Consider the following 13,827-nt stretch of genomic DNA (forward strand, 5'->3'; position numbering starts at 1 on the left):
CCATTGCCATGGCAGCAGCTGTCAGCGGCAGCAGCAGGGTGGGGGCCGGGGTTTCAGTGCCGCTTTCTGGCAGGGTGACAGCTCTGTGGGCTGGCAGCTCAGCTCAGCTCCTGCGTCTGGGCCCAGGAGCGGAGCCAGAACGACGTTGTCGCTGGCACAGCCGCGCCTGCTGCAGACAGAGACGCTCCCTGAGCGCGTCCCGCCCGACGCCCCGCGGGGAATCAGCTGCTGGGGCTGCGTTTGATCCGTCCCCCGAGAGCTCCTGCTCCCCACGTCAGACAAAACACCCAGCAAGAGGAGGGAAAAATTCCAGAACTCGATCACTACAGGCGACTCCCCCTAGAATCATTAACGGTCTCACCAAGAAAGCACCAAAAAAAAGCTTTGTAATTCCTGAAGCCTGGACTCCAATTAATTTTTTTTTGAGTTGTCGTAAGCAGGAGGGAAAAAAAATCTGCACAGGCAGGACAAATGTTCTCCTAATTACCTAAACACTTTATTAACCAACGCTAATTAAAGCATTTCTTGGAGTCTGACAAATGTCTGGAATTACTCAATTTAGAAGTTAGTTTTGTCTCCTGTAATTTATACAGCAATGGAAAGTTGGGGGGGAATATCTTTCAACTCATGTTTTTTTATTAAAGCTGACAGCAATAATTAGTTATTTGCTACTAATGGGGTGGCCCCTGGAGGGAAATTTGCTGAGATGGATGGTTTGGGCTCACGCCAGCAGTAATTGGTCTGAGCCTTGGTCAGGCGCTGGCAGGGTGTCCCAAATGCGGCCAGCACTGCCTTCCATCCCCAAATTCCATCCCCAAATTCCATCCCTGCCTTCCATCCTCGAATTCCATCCCCAGATCCCATCCCCAAATTCTATCCCCGCCTTCCATCCCCAAATTCCATCCCCAAATTCCATCCCTGCCTTCCAGCCCTGCCTCCCGAAGCCCCAGCAGCTCTGGGATGGAGCCTGGCAGAAGTGGTAGCAGAAAATGAGGCTGGAAGTTGGGAATTGCAGCTGGGGGTTTACAAGGAGCTCCCATTTCTCTGGGAATAAGGGGTTTGTGTTGTGCCATCCTGATGGACAGTTGCTGGCAAGTAGAAGAGATCCACAATAAAAACTTCTTTTGTTTTCTTCCAGAGAATATCTGGTTGTGTTTTCAGTGGGAAAAGCATTGGGCCTGGATGTAAACGGTGCCTGATAATGAGAAGAGGAAGAGGAAGAGGAAGAGGAAGAGGAAGAGGAAGAGGAAGAGGAAGAGGAAGAGGAAGAGGAGAAAAGTTTAATGCTGAGCACTTACCATGGGCTTTTACCTTGCTGTTTCTAATCTCTGGAGTCAACTGACTACAGCTCTTCTTAAAAGTAGGTTTCTGGTTTCCACAGACACAGAAAAAGTCCCAATCACAGGAAACTAATGAGCTCTGCAGGTTCAGAAATCAGAATGCAAAGAAAGAGGACCCAGATTTCCTTTTCATCTCCTGTTTTTTGAGCTTGACATATAATTTTGAATGCTCACGTTGTCAATACCTTTTGTTTCTCATCCTTCCTATAAACTGCAAATGATCCAATTATAGAGCAAAAGGAACTGAAAAGGGGGGAAACAAGAGGAATAGAATAATCTATGGGGGAAAGAAAGTAGCTGGAATGAAAAGCTAATGAAACAACACATCCAAAGCAGTGTGGACAAATTAAGGGTGGTTTGGAGTCAGACAGGGCAGGGAGGGAAAGGCAAGGGTCCCTCGGCCTCCTGCATCTCCACCTGGTGCAGGCTCCTTCCCTCCTGAGCCCCCTGGTTCCTGCACACAAAGGTTGCTGTCCTGGCCCCTGTGGAGCAGCTCTGGCTGTGCCATGCCTGTGATGCAGGGTGTCTTAGCTTGCAGAACAGGATGTGGCCAGAAATGAGTATTCTACCACCATCTGTTAAAACCAGGTGGGGCAGTGACCTTTATCTCCAGCGAGATATCCTCTGCTAATGGGCCATCTTTAAACCAGCTGGGCAATCATCTTTATCTTCCCACAGCCCATCCTCCCTCCAGGAGATATCTCCTGTTCATGGCCAATGAGTCCCAGGGCATGACTGATAAAATTCCATCATCCCACTGGGAGATGCTCCAGCCAGGGGAGGAGCCAAGCCTTTCCTACCCAGATAAAAACTGACATTTTGGACACCAAGGCACCTTCTTTCCACTGGATTCCAGAGGAAAACCAGACCTTTGCACATCATCCCTGGAGCTTCAGAGGAAACTGCACCTTCTCCAGGAGCACTGCTCCAGCTGAACCACATCTGCCCCTGCAGGAGGATGCAGCCACCATTGAATGGGACTGTGCCAACACCCTGACTGACTGACGGGTGTCAGCTTGGATTCTGACTCTGGCAGGGTTTGGGATTGTTCTGTGTAATACTGCATTTCTAGTTTAATTTTCCTAGTAAGGAACTGTTATTCCTAATTCCCATCTCTTTGCCTGAGAGCCCCTTAATTTCAAAATTATAATAATTTAGAGAAAGGGGGTTTACATTCTCCATTTCAAAGAGAAGCTTCTGCCTTTCTTAGCAGACACCTGTCCTTCAAACCAGGACACAGGGATGCCCTTCCATGGGCTCAGCCAGATCTCCCATGGGCAGCCAGGGAGATTCTCTGCAGCCTGGCATGGACAGATCTGTTTTCCTTCTCTTTTTTTTTTCTGCAGGAGGGAGAGGACAAACATGTCAGAGGCTGAGAAAGGCGCTGCAGCTGTGCTGCTGGGGAGGTTAAGTGGGGAGCCTTGGCAGGCACGCTGATGCTGTGCTGCTCTGGGCAGGGGCTGGCACTCCCAGCCCTGGCTGCAGGCAGGGCTCGCTGTCAGGGCTGTGTGACGAGGTGTTTCACATTGCCTGGCCTTGCTGGCACCACCAAATGCTCCAGGCTGGGCTTTGCTGCGGGGTCTGGCTGTGCTGGCACCCAGAGCACCTTTCCCATGTGCCCACACACAGGATCTCACATCCCAAACCCCTCCACACCCCAACACCTCTCACCCCACACCTGAGCCCCAAATCACAGCTGTCCCACCCCACAGCACATTCCCAGAAAAGGAGCATCTCCCTTCCCCTCCTTGCTGCCCTGCCAGACCTCCCAAGGGGGACATGGCAGCTCTGGGGCTGCTCTGGATAAACGGGAGCCTTTCCTGTGCCAGAGCCCTGCAGCTCGTGCTGCAGGTACAGATTGCTGCAGTCCCACCTGGGGAAACTGAGAATTCCCATTTTTCTCCCTGGAAAATGCCCGTGGTGGGCAAGGGCAAGAACAGAGTCTGTGTGGGCATCCCCCAGCTGAGCTCTGGCTCATCCCAGTATTCCCAGCTGGAACTCCACTCCCTGCAGGCTCCCCCAGGCTGCACAGCCCTGGAGACACCAGAAAAGCAACCCGGGAGCAAAAAAAAAAAAATCCACTTTATTTTAAAGCTTTTAAGGGAATATTGTGAGGAATGGAAAGGGGTTTTGATCTTTCTTTTTTTCCCCAAACTAAAGAAAAAAAAAAAAAGCTTTTAAAATAAATAGCTGACAATGTCTCTTATTTGAGTAATTCTTTGCCAGCAATAAATGTGTCACTCTAAAGTGCTTTATTTAGAAATAAAAAAATGTTTTTCTTTGTAGAGTGCTCCACGTTACAGCAAGTTACAGGCTGGGAACTAAATCCTCCTCCTCTTGCTGCATCCCCCTCCCTGTGAGATACATTCATATATTCTCCTATAATCTGATCTAGGTTATAAAAATATAAAAAAAAAGAGAAAAAATAGAGAGACATCTGGCTCTCCCACACATCTGACATTTCCCTTTATGCCTGGTTTAACTTTTTTATGACTGCCTGGGTTCGCTTCATTGGAGAATTTCTCTCTTCAAATGAGTTTCCTGTTTTATGCTGAAATTTTCCTTTAGACAAACCTGGTAATTTTTCAAGTTAAAATGTGTATGTTTTAAGCACTTAGGAAGTTTAAGGATCCGACTGACGGGGACATAAATCCCAGTTTATTCACTCTGGAGTCCCTGTGTCTAACTGATCCTTAAAAAAAAAAAAAAAAAAAAAAATAGAGGCAAGAGTGAGCCTGGCATATTTTTTACTTGTTTTACAGTAGGAAAAAAAAAAAAAAAAAGCCTCAAACTGCCAATCCAGCAAGTAATTTATTAGTGCCTGCTCACACTTCCAGGCCTTTATGTGCAAATCCAGGGAAGGCATAGGGGATGAAAAGGGGGCTGATGGGGGCTCCCTGCTTTGGGGCAGCTTCTCCTCAGGGCATGGATGGGGGAGCCTGGGCAGTTCTGGCTCTGCCCGGGTACCACAGCATCTCTCCCAACCTCCTCATCCTCCCTCCAGCTCCCTGTGGATGTCTCAGGATGCAGGATCATGTTCTGGACACAGGGATCATGTTCTGGACACGGGCAGGACAAGCCTTGGGGATCGGTAAAGAGGAGGAAAATGATGAAATAAAAAATGGCAGGAAAAAAATAGCAAAGCGGAGAAGGGAGGAAGGGCTGTCCTGCCCTAGGGTGGTGCTGAGCAGTGCCTGCAGGTGCGGGTTTGGGGCCGCAGGTGACGCTGCCAGGAGCCTGTGCCGTGTCCCCAGGAGCGCCCATGGCACGGGAGGATCGCTGGATCTGCACAGGCAGGAACGCGGGGTCGGGTTTCAGGGCAGCATCTCCTGAACAAGCCCTCGGAGTGGGATAGCCCATCCCTCGCTCACAGCTCATTTCTGAAAGGCGCTGGGGCAAGGCACAGGGGCAAAACTTGGGGGATGAGCGAGAAGCCAGATTTGCAGAGATGCCCTCCTGCTGCCCCGAGCCTCACCCTCCGGCTCTCTGAGCCCCGAGCCCGGCCCGGCACTCCCGGCTCTCCATCCTGTGCCTGCAGCAGGAACACATTCCAGGGATGGCTGCTGAGCTGCCCGTCAGCAGAAAAATCGGTGTCCCCTTCCCTCCAGCTAATTCCGCCCCTGGCTCCGGGGGAAAGCGGCCGGGGAGAGGCTCTGCTGACAAACGCGCTTCCACCTCCATCCCGGTTCCTCCACGGGGAACGAGGGATATTCGCTGCTGGGGGCTGGGAGGGCTCCTGTGTCCCCCCGGGGGCTCCTGTGTCCCCCCGCCCACTGTGAAGTGGCCTTAGGAGAGAGCGGCGGGACCCGAATCCAGCACAGGCTCAGCTTCCAGGATCCATCCAAATGCCTAATTAAATTTTCAGAGCGCTAACTGCTCGGGATCCAACACAAATAGCTGCAGAAGCCAGGGGGAAAGCAGGAGAGGATGGAGGGGGGTCGGGGGAAGAAAAGAGGGAGAAAACTACAACAAATAAATTAATTAAACAAATAAAAGGGAGAGAAATAACAAAGGGAAAGTAAACTAAAAGCAGCAGCAGCCCTGGCCGCCAGAACACTCATTAGCTGCGGGAGAGGAGGGAAGTGTCTCGCTGTCTGAGGCTGTCATCCTTCATCCTGACGAGCACTTAGGGAGTCGCGACCCCTTTCAGCATCGCCATCCAGGCAATCAGCTCCGCGCATCGGTCACCGCATCCCCGCCTCGCCGCAGAGGGAGATGATATCCCCAGAGCAGGGCTGGGGCACGCTGCTGCCCGCCCCACTGCAGCTGCTGCCAGCCGGGCAGGGGAGAGCCGGCGGCCGAGCAGGAGCTGCCGAGCCACAGCCCCGGGGTGCCCCCGGCCCGGGGGTGGCAGAGCCGCAGCCGTTTGTGCTCATGCCGAGCTGACAGCAAACAAACACCGAGCGCAGCTGCGTGTGAAGGGAAAAAACCCAGAGTCATCTGCCAAGGAGGAGCGCGGAGCGGTTCGTGGCCAGGGCAGAGCCGGGGTGGCTGCGAGCCCCGGCAGGGGATGCGCGGAGCCGGCGGGGAGCGGGCACCAGCTGCTCTCGGGCAGAGATTATCCTCTGGGATCATCTGGAGCACGGCTAAAGCTGAGGGAGGCTGGGCTGGAGCCTCGCACCGCGGCCCTGCTGCTCTGTGCCCCTGCCCTGCGCATCCTGCCTTGCTCCATCCCTGGGGCTCGGCTGCTCGTGGCCAGAGGAGGAGGAGGAGGAGGACACGGCAGTGCTGGGCTTGTTCCAGGCATCTTCACCCTGACACAGAGCCGGCAGAGCCGCGGTTCCCTCCCCATGAAGCCGCAGCTCCGAACGCACCGAAACACCTCTGGATTTCCTCTGCAAACATTGCTTGTTCTGCCGGACTGTTTGCTCCTCGTCAACACACGGGAAATTTGTCCGGGTGCTTCAACACCTCGAGAGCAAACAGTGTGTGGTTATTTAAGCAAAAAAAAGCAAACACTTCTTCCACAGAAACGCAGAGTTAAAGAAGACAAGGGAAGGAAGGGATGTGCCTGTACCCTGTGAGAGGATGCAGAGCGTCAGGAGCAGCCTGGCAGTGCTGGGGCAGTGCTGGGGGAGCTGGGCCAAGGGTAGCACACAGGTCTGGCTGGCTTTGACACAGTCATGGCCCTGTTTGGGAGCCCCTGCTTTTGTCCATGCCCTGCAAGGGGTGTCACAGCCTCTGGGCAGGGCCACCCCAAGGTTCCACAGGTTTGGAGCTGCTGCTGCTACAGCTCAAACCTTTAATTTATTTCTTTCTCTACTTTCACCAAAAAGAATCTGAACCTCTGTTTCAGTTTCCTCTGATTCCATAAAGGAATATCAGTTACACTGGGAGTCCAATTTATTCTTTTCTATGTATTCATTAAATTCCAGGTTGTTACTGTGCTATTTAATGGAATTGATGGTGTAATTAAGCTACAGGCAGACATTAACCACCAGAACCGTCAGGGAGGTTTAGGATCCTTTACTGCTCTGTTCCTGGTGTTATATGGCTCCTGGTTTCATAACGATGACTCCAGCAGTTATTTCCAAACATCCCCTGGCCTCCCCAGAAGGAGCCCAGGCTCACCCCAAGGAGCCTCAGCTCCAGGTTTCATGACGTGGGAATGATGATCTCAGCCTGCTGCCGGGGCTGGAGCAGGGGGAGCAGTCTGGGACGCTTCACAAACCACCCTGGGGCTCAGCAGAGGGGGACGTGCTGCTCTCAGAGCAGCAGCTGCAGACATGAGCAGCTCCAGCCCTGTGCCAGTGCCTGACCCCATTTGCACTCCCATGCAGGGAGTGGATCCGGTTGGATGTGGCTGACAGTCCCACCCAGCACTCCATCCTGTGCCAAAATCCTCTTTTCTCCTCCACAATCAAACCTGCTCTGGTCCCTTCCCTGCTGATCGAGCACAGCCTGGAGCGCTCACACATGGCTGGGACAAAGGCAGCACCGAGGGGCTCAGAACCTCCCCAGCCCTGGTGCCTCCCTCCTCCTGGGCCCTGAGCATCCCCCGTGCTCCTGCAGCCCCCTGGGCTCCCCCAGGGACGGTGCAGCCCCCAGCAGGTGAATCCTGCCCGCTGGAAACTGCCCACTCCAGGAGAAGCAGGACTGGGCTCTGTCAGCCACAGGAGACGTCCAGCTCCGGGTGGAGGCTGGAGCAGAGCTCCACAGGGACAGCCACAGCTCTGCCCTGCTCCCTGCCTGAGGCTGAACCTCCCAGAGGCTTTGGGGACGGAGGTGAGGCCATCACAACTGCCACTGCCTTCAGAGATGCTTCCCCAGCCTTATCTGCCCGGAGACATCAGCAGCTGATCACACGGTAATTACCAGGCCAGATTTGCACTAATTGGCTCTCTGGAGTAAAGTTACCTCGGATCTGCGTGTCCTGGGTGCTCAGCAGGCAGCGATTTACAGCCCGACAGGTTCTGTGGGATGTTCTAACAGGGATTGGCTGCAGCCACCAGCCAGGGAGCCCTGCCAGACTCTCGTCTGCAAGCTTTAGGGAAAAGACACGGCTTTTTAGGGGAGAACAGTGTCTGTGGGCTCTGCACCTGCCCAGGTGCCCCCTCAGGTGGCAGGCTGGCTGTGGGTGATGTCTGGTTTGCACAATGGCACGACACAAGAGCGTGGGGGCTTTCCTGAGGGGATGGGCCCACAGCAGGGTGGCTGTGCTGTGGGAAAGGACAGTTCCCGTGCCTGGACAAGGACAAGGAGGGCTGGAGGGGGTTTTGGGGAGCATAACCCCGTGCCCCAGCACTAAGGGAAAGGGTCTCCAGCCTTGGAGGCCAGTTCTGCACTGCTCCAGCAGCACCAGCAGATCTCACCCCACCAAGTTCAGCTGGCTTCTTCTGATGTCCTTGGAGTGGCAAAATGCCACATTTCCTCGTCTTTTTTCTTTGTTTTTCTTCTGTAATACCATTTATTTTGGAGGGCAGGTATCTCAAAGGCGCCCCAACACAAAACCCAATGGGTAAACATGAGAAATTCCTCTTATGTTTTACTGCAGCTTCAGCTGAAAAAATGGAGACTGGGGAAAATCATGCAGAGCAGCCAAGTTAAGGGAGTTTTTTACTCTTATTTTATAAATCAGTTGTCTTTACTGAAAACACCTCAGAAAATCTCCGAATCATCACCTGGGTGATGGGAGTTGGTAACGCAGAGAGGGGGCCCTTCTCCAGGGCAGGATTTTTAATAACTTCCTCACCACGGGAAGCTGTTAGAGAATCTCAGCTGGAAGATTTTTTTCACCCAGCTGGATCTTGCAGTCTTCTTACATCATTAACTCAGTGAGATAATTTCTGAAGAGGGGTTTGTTAGGAGTTGGTTTGATTTCCTTCCTGACAAACCTTCTAGGTAAATCTTGCTGCTTGTTTTGTTTTCCAGGGGAGAACAAAGCCTCTGATGTGACAATCACCGTGTCCTGCCAGACCAGTGTGCAGTCCCAGGCTGGGGAACACAGGTGACAATTTTGTGGCTCCTTTGGGGCAGCAAGGGCTCTCTGTGCCTTGGATGCTGCTGCTCCTGGAGTGTTTGGATGCAGTGCCCAGCGCTGGGGCAGCAGCAGCAGCAGCTCAGAGCCTCCCAGGGCCGTGTCCTGCTCCTCAGCTCACGCTTCAATTGGCAGGTTGGAGGCTGAGAAGAAATGTTTCTTTCACAGCACATTACCAGCAATCACAGCCTTTCTTTCTTCTTTATATCTAAAGAAATCCTTGCTATTGCCAGGGCCAGAGGTCAACGCTTTCCTTTCTGCTGCTCTCACTGCCACATGTCTGCTCGGCTTCTCCTCCTCCTCCAGAGCTCTGAAGTTTGTAACAGGTTGGGGATTTTTTTCCTTATCTTCAGCTGAGCACTTGGGATTCGATTTTTTTTCTTTATACTTCCTTTCAAGAGCCCTGCAAACAAGACTCCAGACTCTGGGACTGTTTGGGCACCCATCCATCTCCTGACCCCTGTGAGTCTGGCCAGGTTCTGCTCTAGCAGAAGTAACAAAAGGTCATATTTTAAGTCCACAGCAAATTATTACCGGAAAATGACCCTGCAGCCATGAATTTCCCAGGTAATCCAACTGCTGCTCTTGCATTGCTTTTAAATGAGTTGCCTTTTAATTCTATCAAGCGCTCGCTTGATCTCACAGCACAGGGAAGGATAAATATTGCTCCTACTCCAGGAAACAAAGTGGCTTTGGCTGGGAAAATATGCCTTGGGGAAAAATTGGTCTGGCCTGGCTGTTATGGATGACACAGGTGCAGAGGGAACGGGGAAGTCTCTGTCAAGGGCTGCTCCCCTGCTCGCCAGGGCCTCTCCCTGTGACTCATCCCTGGCTGAGGGATGACTTAGGAGTGACAGGGGAAGCTGATCTCCATTAAACCCAAATCGTTTGTCACTGTGCAAGGAGCGCTGACAAGCAGGACAATTAGTGCGAGCAGGAGGTGATGTTTATGATGTGGAGCCGTGCCCATTAGCCAAGTGTTTATCACTGGGTGTTTGCCCATCCCTGAAGGGCAATGAGGGAGTTTGGTGGGGTCAGGGAAAGGCCTTGCCATCCTTCTCCAGAGCCTCAGCTTTCATTAAGAAGATCATAAAAGTAGAATAGAAGAGCAGTTCTCTGCTGTCACTTGTGGCAAAGCCAACCTGAGGCAGCTGATGCCACCTGTGTTTGCAGACAGCCTGGACCAGGATTGCCCAGGTGAGGAGAGCAGAGCCTGGGGTGGGCAGGGGATCCCCATCTATGGGTGGGGGTCAGTCCGGGATGCTGCAGCTGCAGCCACCAAAAAGCCATCGCCCTGGCACTGCTTTTAGTGCAGCATGGGCCACAGGAGGGGTTCCATTTCTTCAAGTGCAGCCTCACTTGGCAGATTTGGCTCAGAAAATGGGATTTATCCACAGCAGAACAAAACAACGGGGCCACTATAAGGAAGAGCTGTGAGAGCAGGTGGCACCTCCTTCCTCCCCGGGAGCCTTGAGCCGTTTGCCCCCAAGGACCAGCGCTGGCCTTGCCACTCACTCACTCACCCACTCCTTCAAGGAGCAGAGGAGCTGCCCACATTTGGCAGGAGCTGTTCAGCCTGGGTCTCCCAGGAGCACAGCTGGGCTTCCCAGAGCCGTGTCCCATTTTCTGCTTTCTGCTCCGGCAGCACCAGGAGCCCGCGGAGAGGCTGCGCTGGGGCGTTCCCTGCCCAGAGCCCCTCGCCAGGCTCCTGCCTGCACTTGCTGTACCTGGGGGTGGATGAGGAGCCTTTGATCACCCGGGATTACTGCAGCATTATGAGCTTCCAGCGGCAGCGGCTGCTCCGGATACAAAAGTGGGTCAGGCACGGTGCTGTGCCTGCACGGATGCTTTGATGCAGGGAAAGGGGGAGGCCGGGACAGAGGGTGGAGGGAGGGGCTGGGGCATGGCTGCTGTGGGGCAGGGTCAGCTCCAGGTCCTGGCAGCTTGGCTGGGTGTGCTGGCAGGGCTGCCCAGCGGCCAAAGGCTCTCTGGAAGTCTGGAAGTGGAGGATTGCTGTTTGCAGGCTTTGCCGTGCCCGGCTCTCAGCTTCTCCTCTCCCCAGCCCCGCCGTGGTGCACGACGCAGGAGCTGGGAATCACACATTCCCTCAGATGTGTTCTCCTGCTAATGGAATCATGTAGGAGACATCATTCCCCGTCACTTCCAGTTACACCCCTGTGCCAGTGCCTGCCAGCCTTCCCCTCCTGCACCAGGGTAACAAACCTCTGCTAAAAAGAAAGGCCATTAATAATAATTACCACAAAGAAGAAAAAAAAATAAATAATAACCCTCTCTTTTTCTCTCTCTCTTTTAATGAGTCCTAGGAAAAAAAAAAAAGTTTCTTAATTGAAAAGCTTTCTACTTTGGAGTCAGCTCCAGCACTTCAGAGCAGCCCAGGCAGCACCAGCAAGGGAAGATGAAACAGAGGGATGGGTCAGACAGTGCCTGACGGGGCTGAGGGACCGACCTCAAACCAGGGGCACACGGACACCACCACTGACATTCAAGGAACCACCAACAAAGCACTAATTGGACTGCAAGGAGGAGGCAGGTGGGAAGAACCAAGGGGAAAACAGCTTTGGAGCAAACGCCATTAGGAAAAGAAGTTAGGAGAGGGAAAGGAGCTGCTCCTGAGCAGTGCATCCAAGCAGAGGGTGGCTCTCAGAGATCCCCCAGCCAGCATCAGCAGGCTGAGACCTCTCCTCCTGCCCTGCCAGGGGCTGCAGGGGATCAGGGGATGGTGCCAGAGCAAGGGAGAAGTCCATTGCAGTGGTTTTGGTTTGGTTTTGGCCCATCCATGGCAGGGGAGGATGCAGGTGGCTCCCTGAGCAGGATCTGCCCCCCAGAGTCTTATGCAGAGCCTGTAATTCAATTCTGAGCAAAACCCATCGAGGGCAGGCAGTAATCTGCTCTTGTCTGAAGGGGCTGGAGGATTTATGAACCCACCTGTCTGGTGGTAAAGTGCCCTCCTGGTAAATGCTTTGCTAAGCGTGCGTTCATCTTCCTCCCTGGCAGCAGCCCTGTAAGGACAGCAGTGAGAGCAGCAGAGGGAGGGACAGCAGGGACCTTAACCCTGGGTGACCACTGGCCATTCCAGGCCTGAGCCACAGGATGACAGAGCCCCAGCACAATTGATTTAAGCTGCTGCCCTGGTGCAGGAAGGCCGAAAGCCACGAGCCATCCACACACCTGGCACCAGCTCGTTTCCTTTGCAAGCTCCTCACTAACGAGCTGAAGCTTTATCAGCTGGCCAGTGCTGGAGCATCCCCAGGGCTCGTGGAGCATGGCCATGGCCACATCACCTCTGAGCTCTGGGGGCTCATTTCTGCCACACTGTGCGGGGTGGCCGCTCACAGCCTGGCACCAGCCCAGCCCTGGGCACAAAACGCTTCCACTGAGCCTTGATTGATGGCTTCACATTTGGCTGCTGGCCCCAAAAACCTGGGAATTCCAAGCTTAGAACTCTCAGAAGTTCAGCCTGAAATCTCTGGGAATTTCAGCCCCAAAATCCTGGGAATTTCAGCCCCAAAATTTTTGGAATTTTTATGACCCAAACCCTTGGAATTCTGCCCCCAAAATCCTGGGAATCCTAAGCTTAGAACTTTCAGAATTTCGGACTGAAAACTCTGGGAATTACAGCCCCAAAGTCCTTGGAATTTTAAGACCCAAAACCCCAGGAATTCTGGCCCCCAAAACCTGGAAATTTTGGCCTCAAAAATCCTGCAATACTCAGCCCTGAGCCCTGGGAATTCCAGCCCCCAAAAACCCGGGAATTTCAGCCCTGAAAATCTGTTCTGCATTAACAAGCAGGATGCAGGGTGTGCCAACGTGCTCTGCCCGGGGGATTCGGTGTGGCAGCCCAGGGGTGACCCTGAGGGGACACTCCAGCCATGAGTGCCCACAGGGTCAGTGCCCCTGGCACCCACTTGCTCCTGGGAATGGCTGCAGCCACTCAGGACACCTCCAGAAAGGTTTAGAAGACAGGAAGATCTCAGCACCTGGGCACTCTGGTGCTCCTCTCCCACCCCTTTCCACACTTCCAGTTTTTGTGCCCTTGCTCATTACAGCCTAATTATGGCACAGCCCAGACAGAACTACCAGAAGCCCAAAGTACCCATTTCATTATCTTTATGCAGGCAAATGTTTTTTCTCTGCCAACACCCCCCTTGCTGCACTGGCCCTCGAAGCAGCTCCACAAATCAGAAATTATCATCATTGGGATAAATGATGTAAGGAAGAAAAGGGATACAAGAGTCTGTGGCAAAGTTACCATCAGACTCTGACTCCCAAATTGGCTCAGAGAAATTAGCAGGAAGGAAGGAAGGATCAGACAAAATGATAAACCTGCTTACCTGCTCATTAATTTAATCTCTTCTTTTTTTCCTCCCCTCTTTCAGCCTCGTGGTTTCTGTAACTGTAGTGAACAGCAAAGTCCTAGATGAAAGGGAGACGACATCTGGAAGCACAAAGATTAAAGGAGAGTTTTTAGGATTAGCCTTTGATTTTTTTTTTTTTTTTTTTTTGTCTTTGGGTTGTGGTGATTATTGCTGCTCCTCTCTGAGCAATCCTTCTGGGTGCATCTGAGGGAGCACACAGGCTCTCCACCAAGTTCTGGGTGTTTTCCTGAGGACACAGCATCAAACGTGCCTCAGCCCCTGCTCCCTTTCCCCACCACAGCTGGGAGTGTTCCCCTCGGGCAGGCTGGCAGTTTGCAGGGATGGCAAAGCCATTCCTAAACCACTCGGGCTTGGATTAATGAAGCAGGACCTGGCTGGGGATGGCAGCAGCCCTGGGGCAGGAGGGCTCCTTCCTTCAGCACTGGAATGTTCCTTCATTTGGAGCAGCTTTTTCCTGTTGAATTGGGTTTTTGAGTCCTGTCTGGAAACCAGGCTGAGCCCCAGAAGGAGGGCTCAGGTTCTGGATGTGCAGAACTGATGCTGATGGGGCAGTGTTGGTGGCAGGGCACAGACCCACGGTGGCCAGGCAAAGCCAAGCACCAGCAACTGATCA

General features: G+C 53.1%; 1 long non-coding RNA gene across 1 annotated transcript in view; it reads left to right on the forward strand.

Moving 5' to 3' along the window:
• The first annotated feature begins 2,228 nt into the window (after positions 1-2,228).
• The window catches only part of LOC130262522 (uncharacterized), a 99,373-nt gene continuing 87,774 nt past the window's right edge, over positions 2,229-13,827 (forward strand). The window contains exon 1 of the long non-coding RNA XR_008842129.1: positions 2,229-2,394. This is a non-coding gene — a long non-coding RNA (uncharacterized LOC130262522). The remainder of the gene's footprint in view (positions 2,395-13,827) is intronic.

This window comes from Oenanthe melanoleuca, chromosome 24 (genome assembly GCF_029582105.1).
Source record: "Oenanthe melanoleuca isolate GR-GAL-2019-014 chromosome 24, OMel1.0, whole genome shotgun sequence".
Taxonomy (NCBI): domain Eukaryota; kingdom Metazoa; phylum Chordata; class Aves; order Passeriformes; family Muscicapidae; genus Oenanthe; species Oenanthe melanoleuca.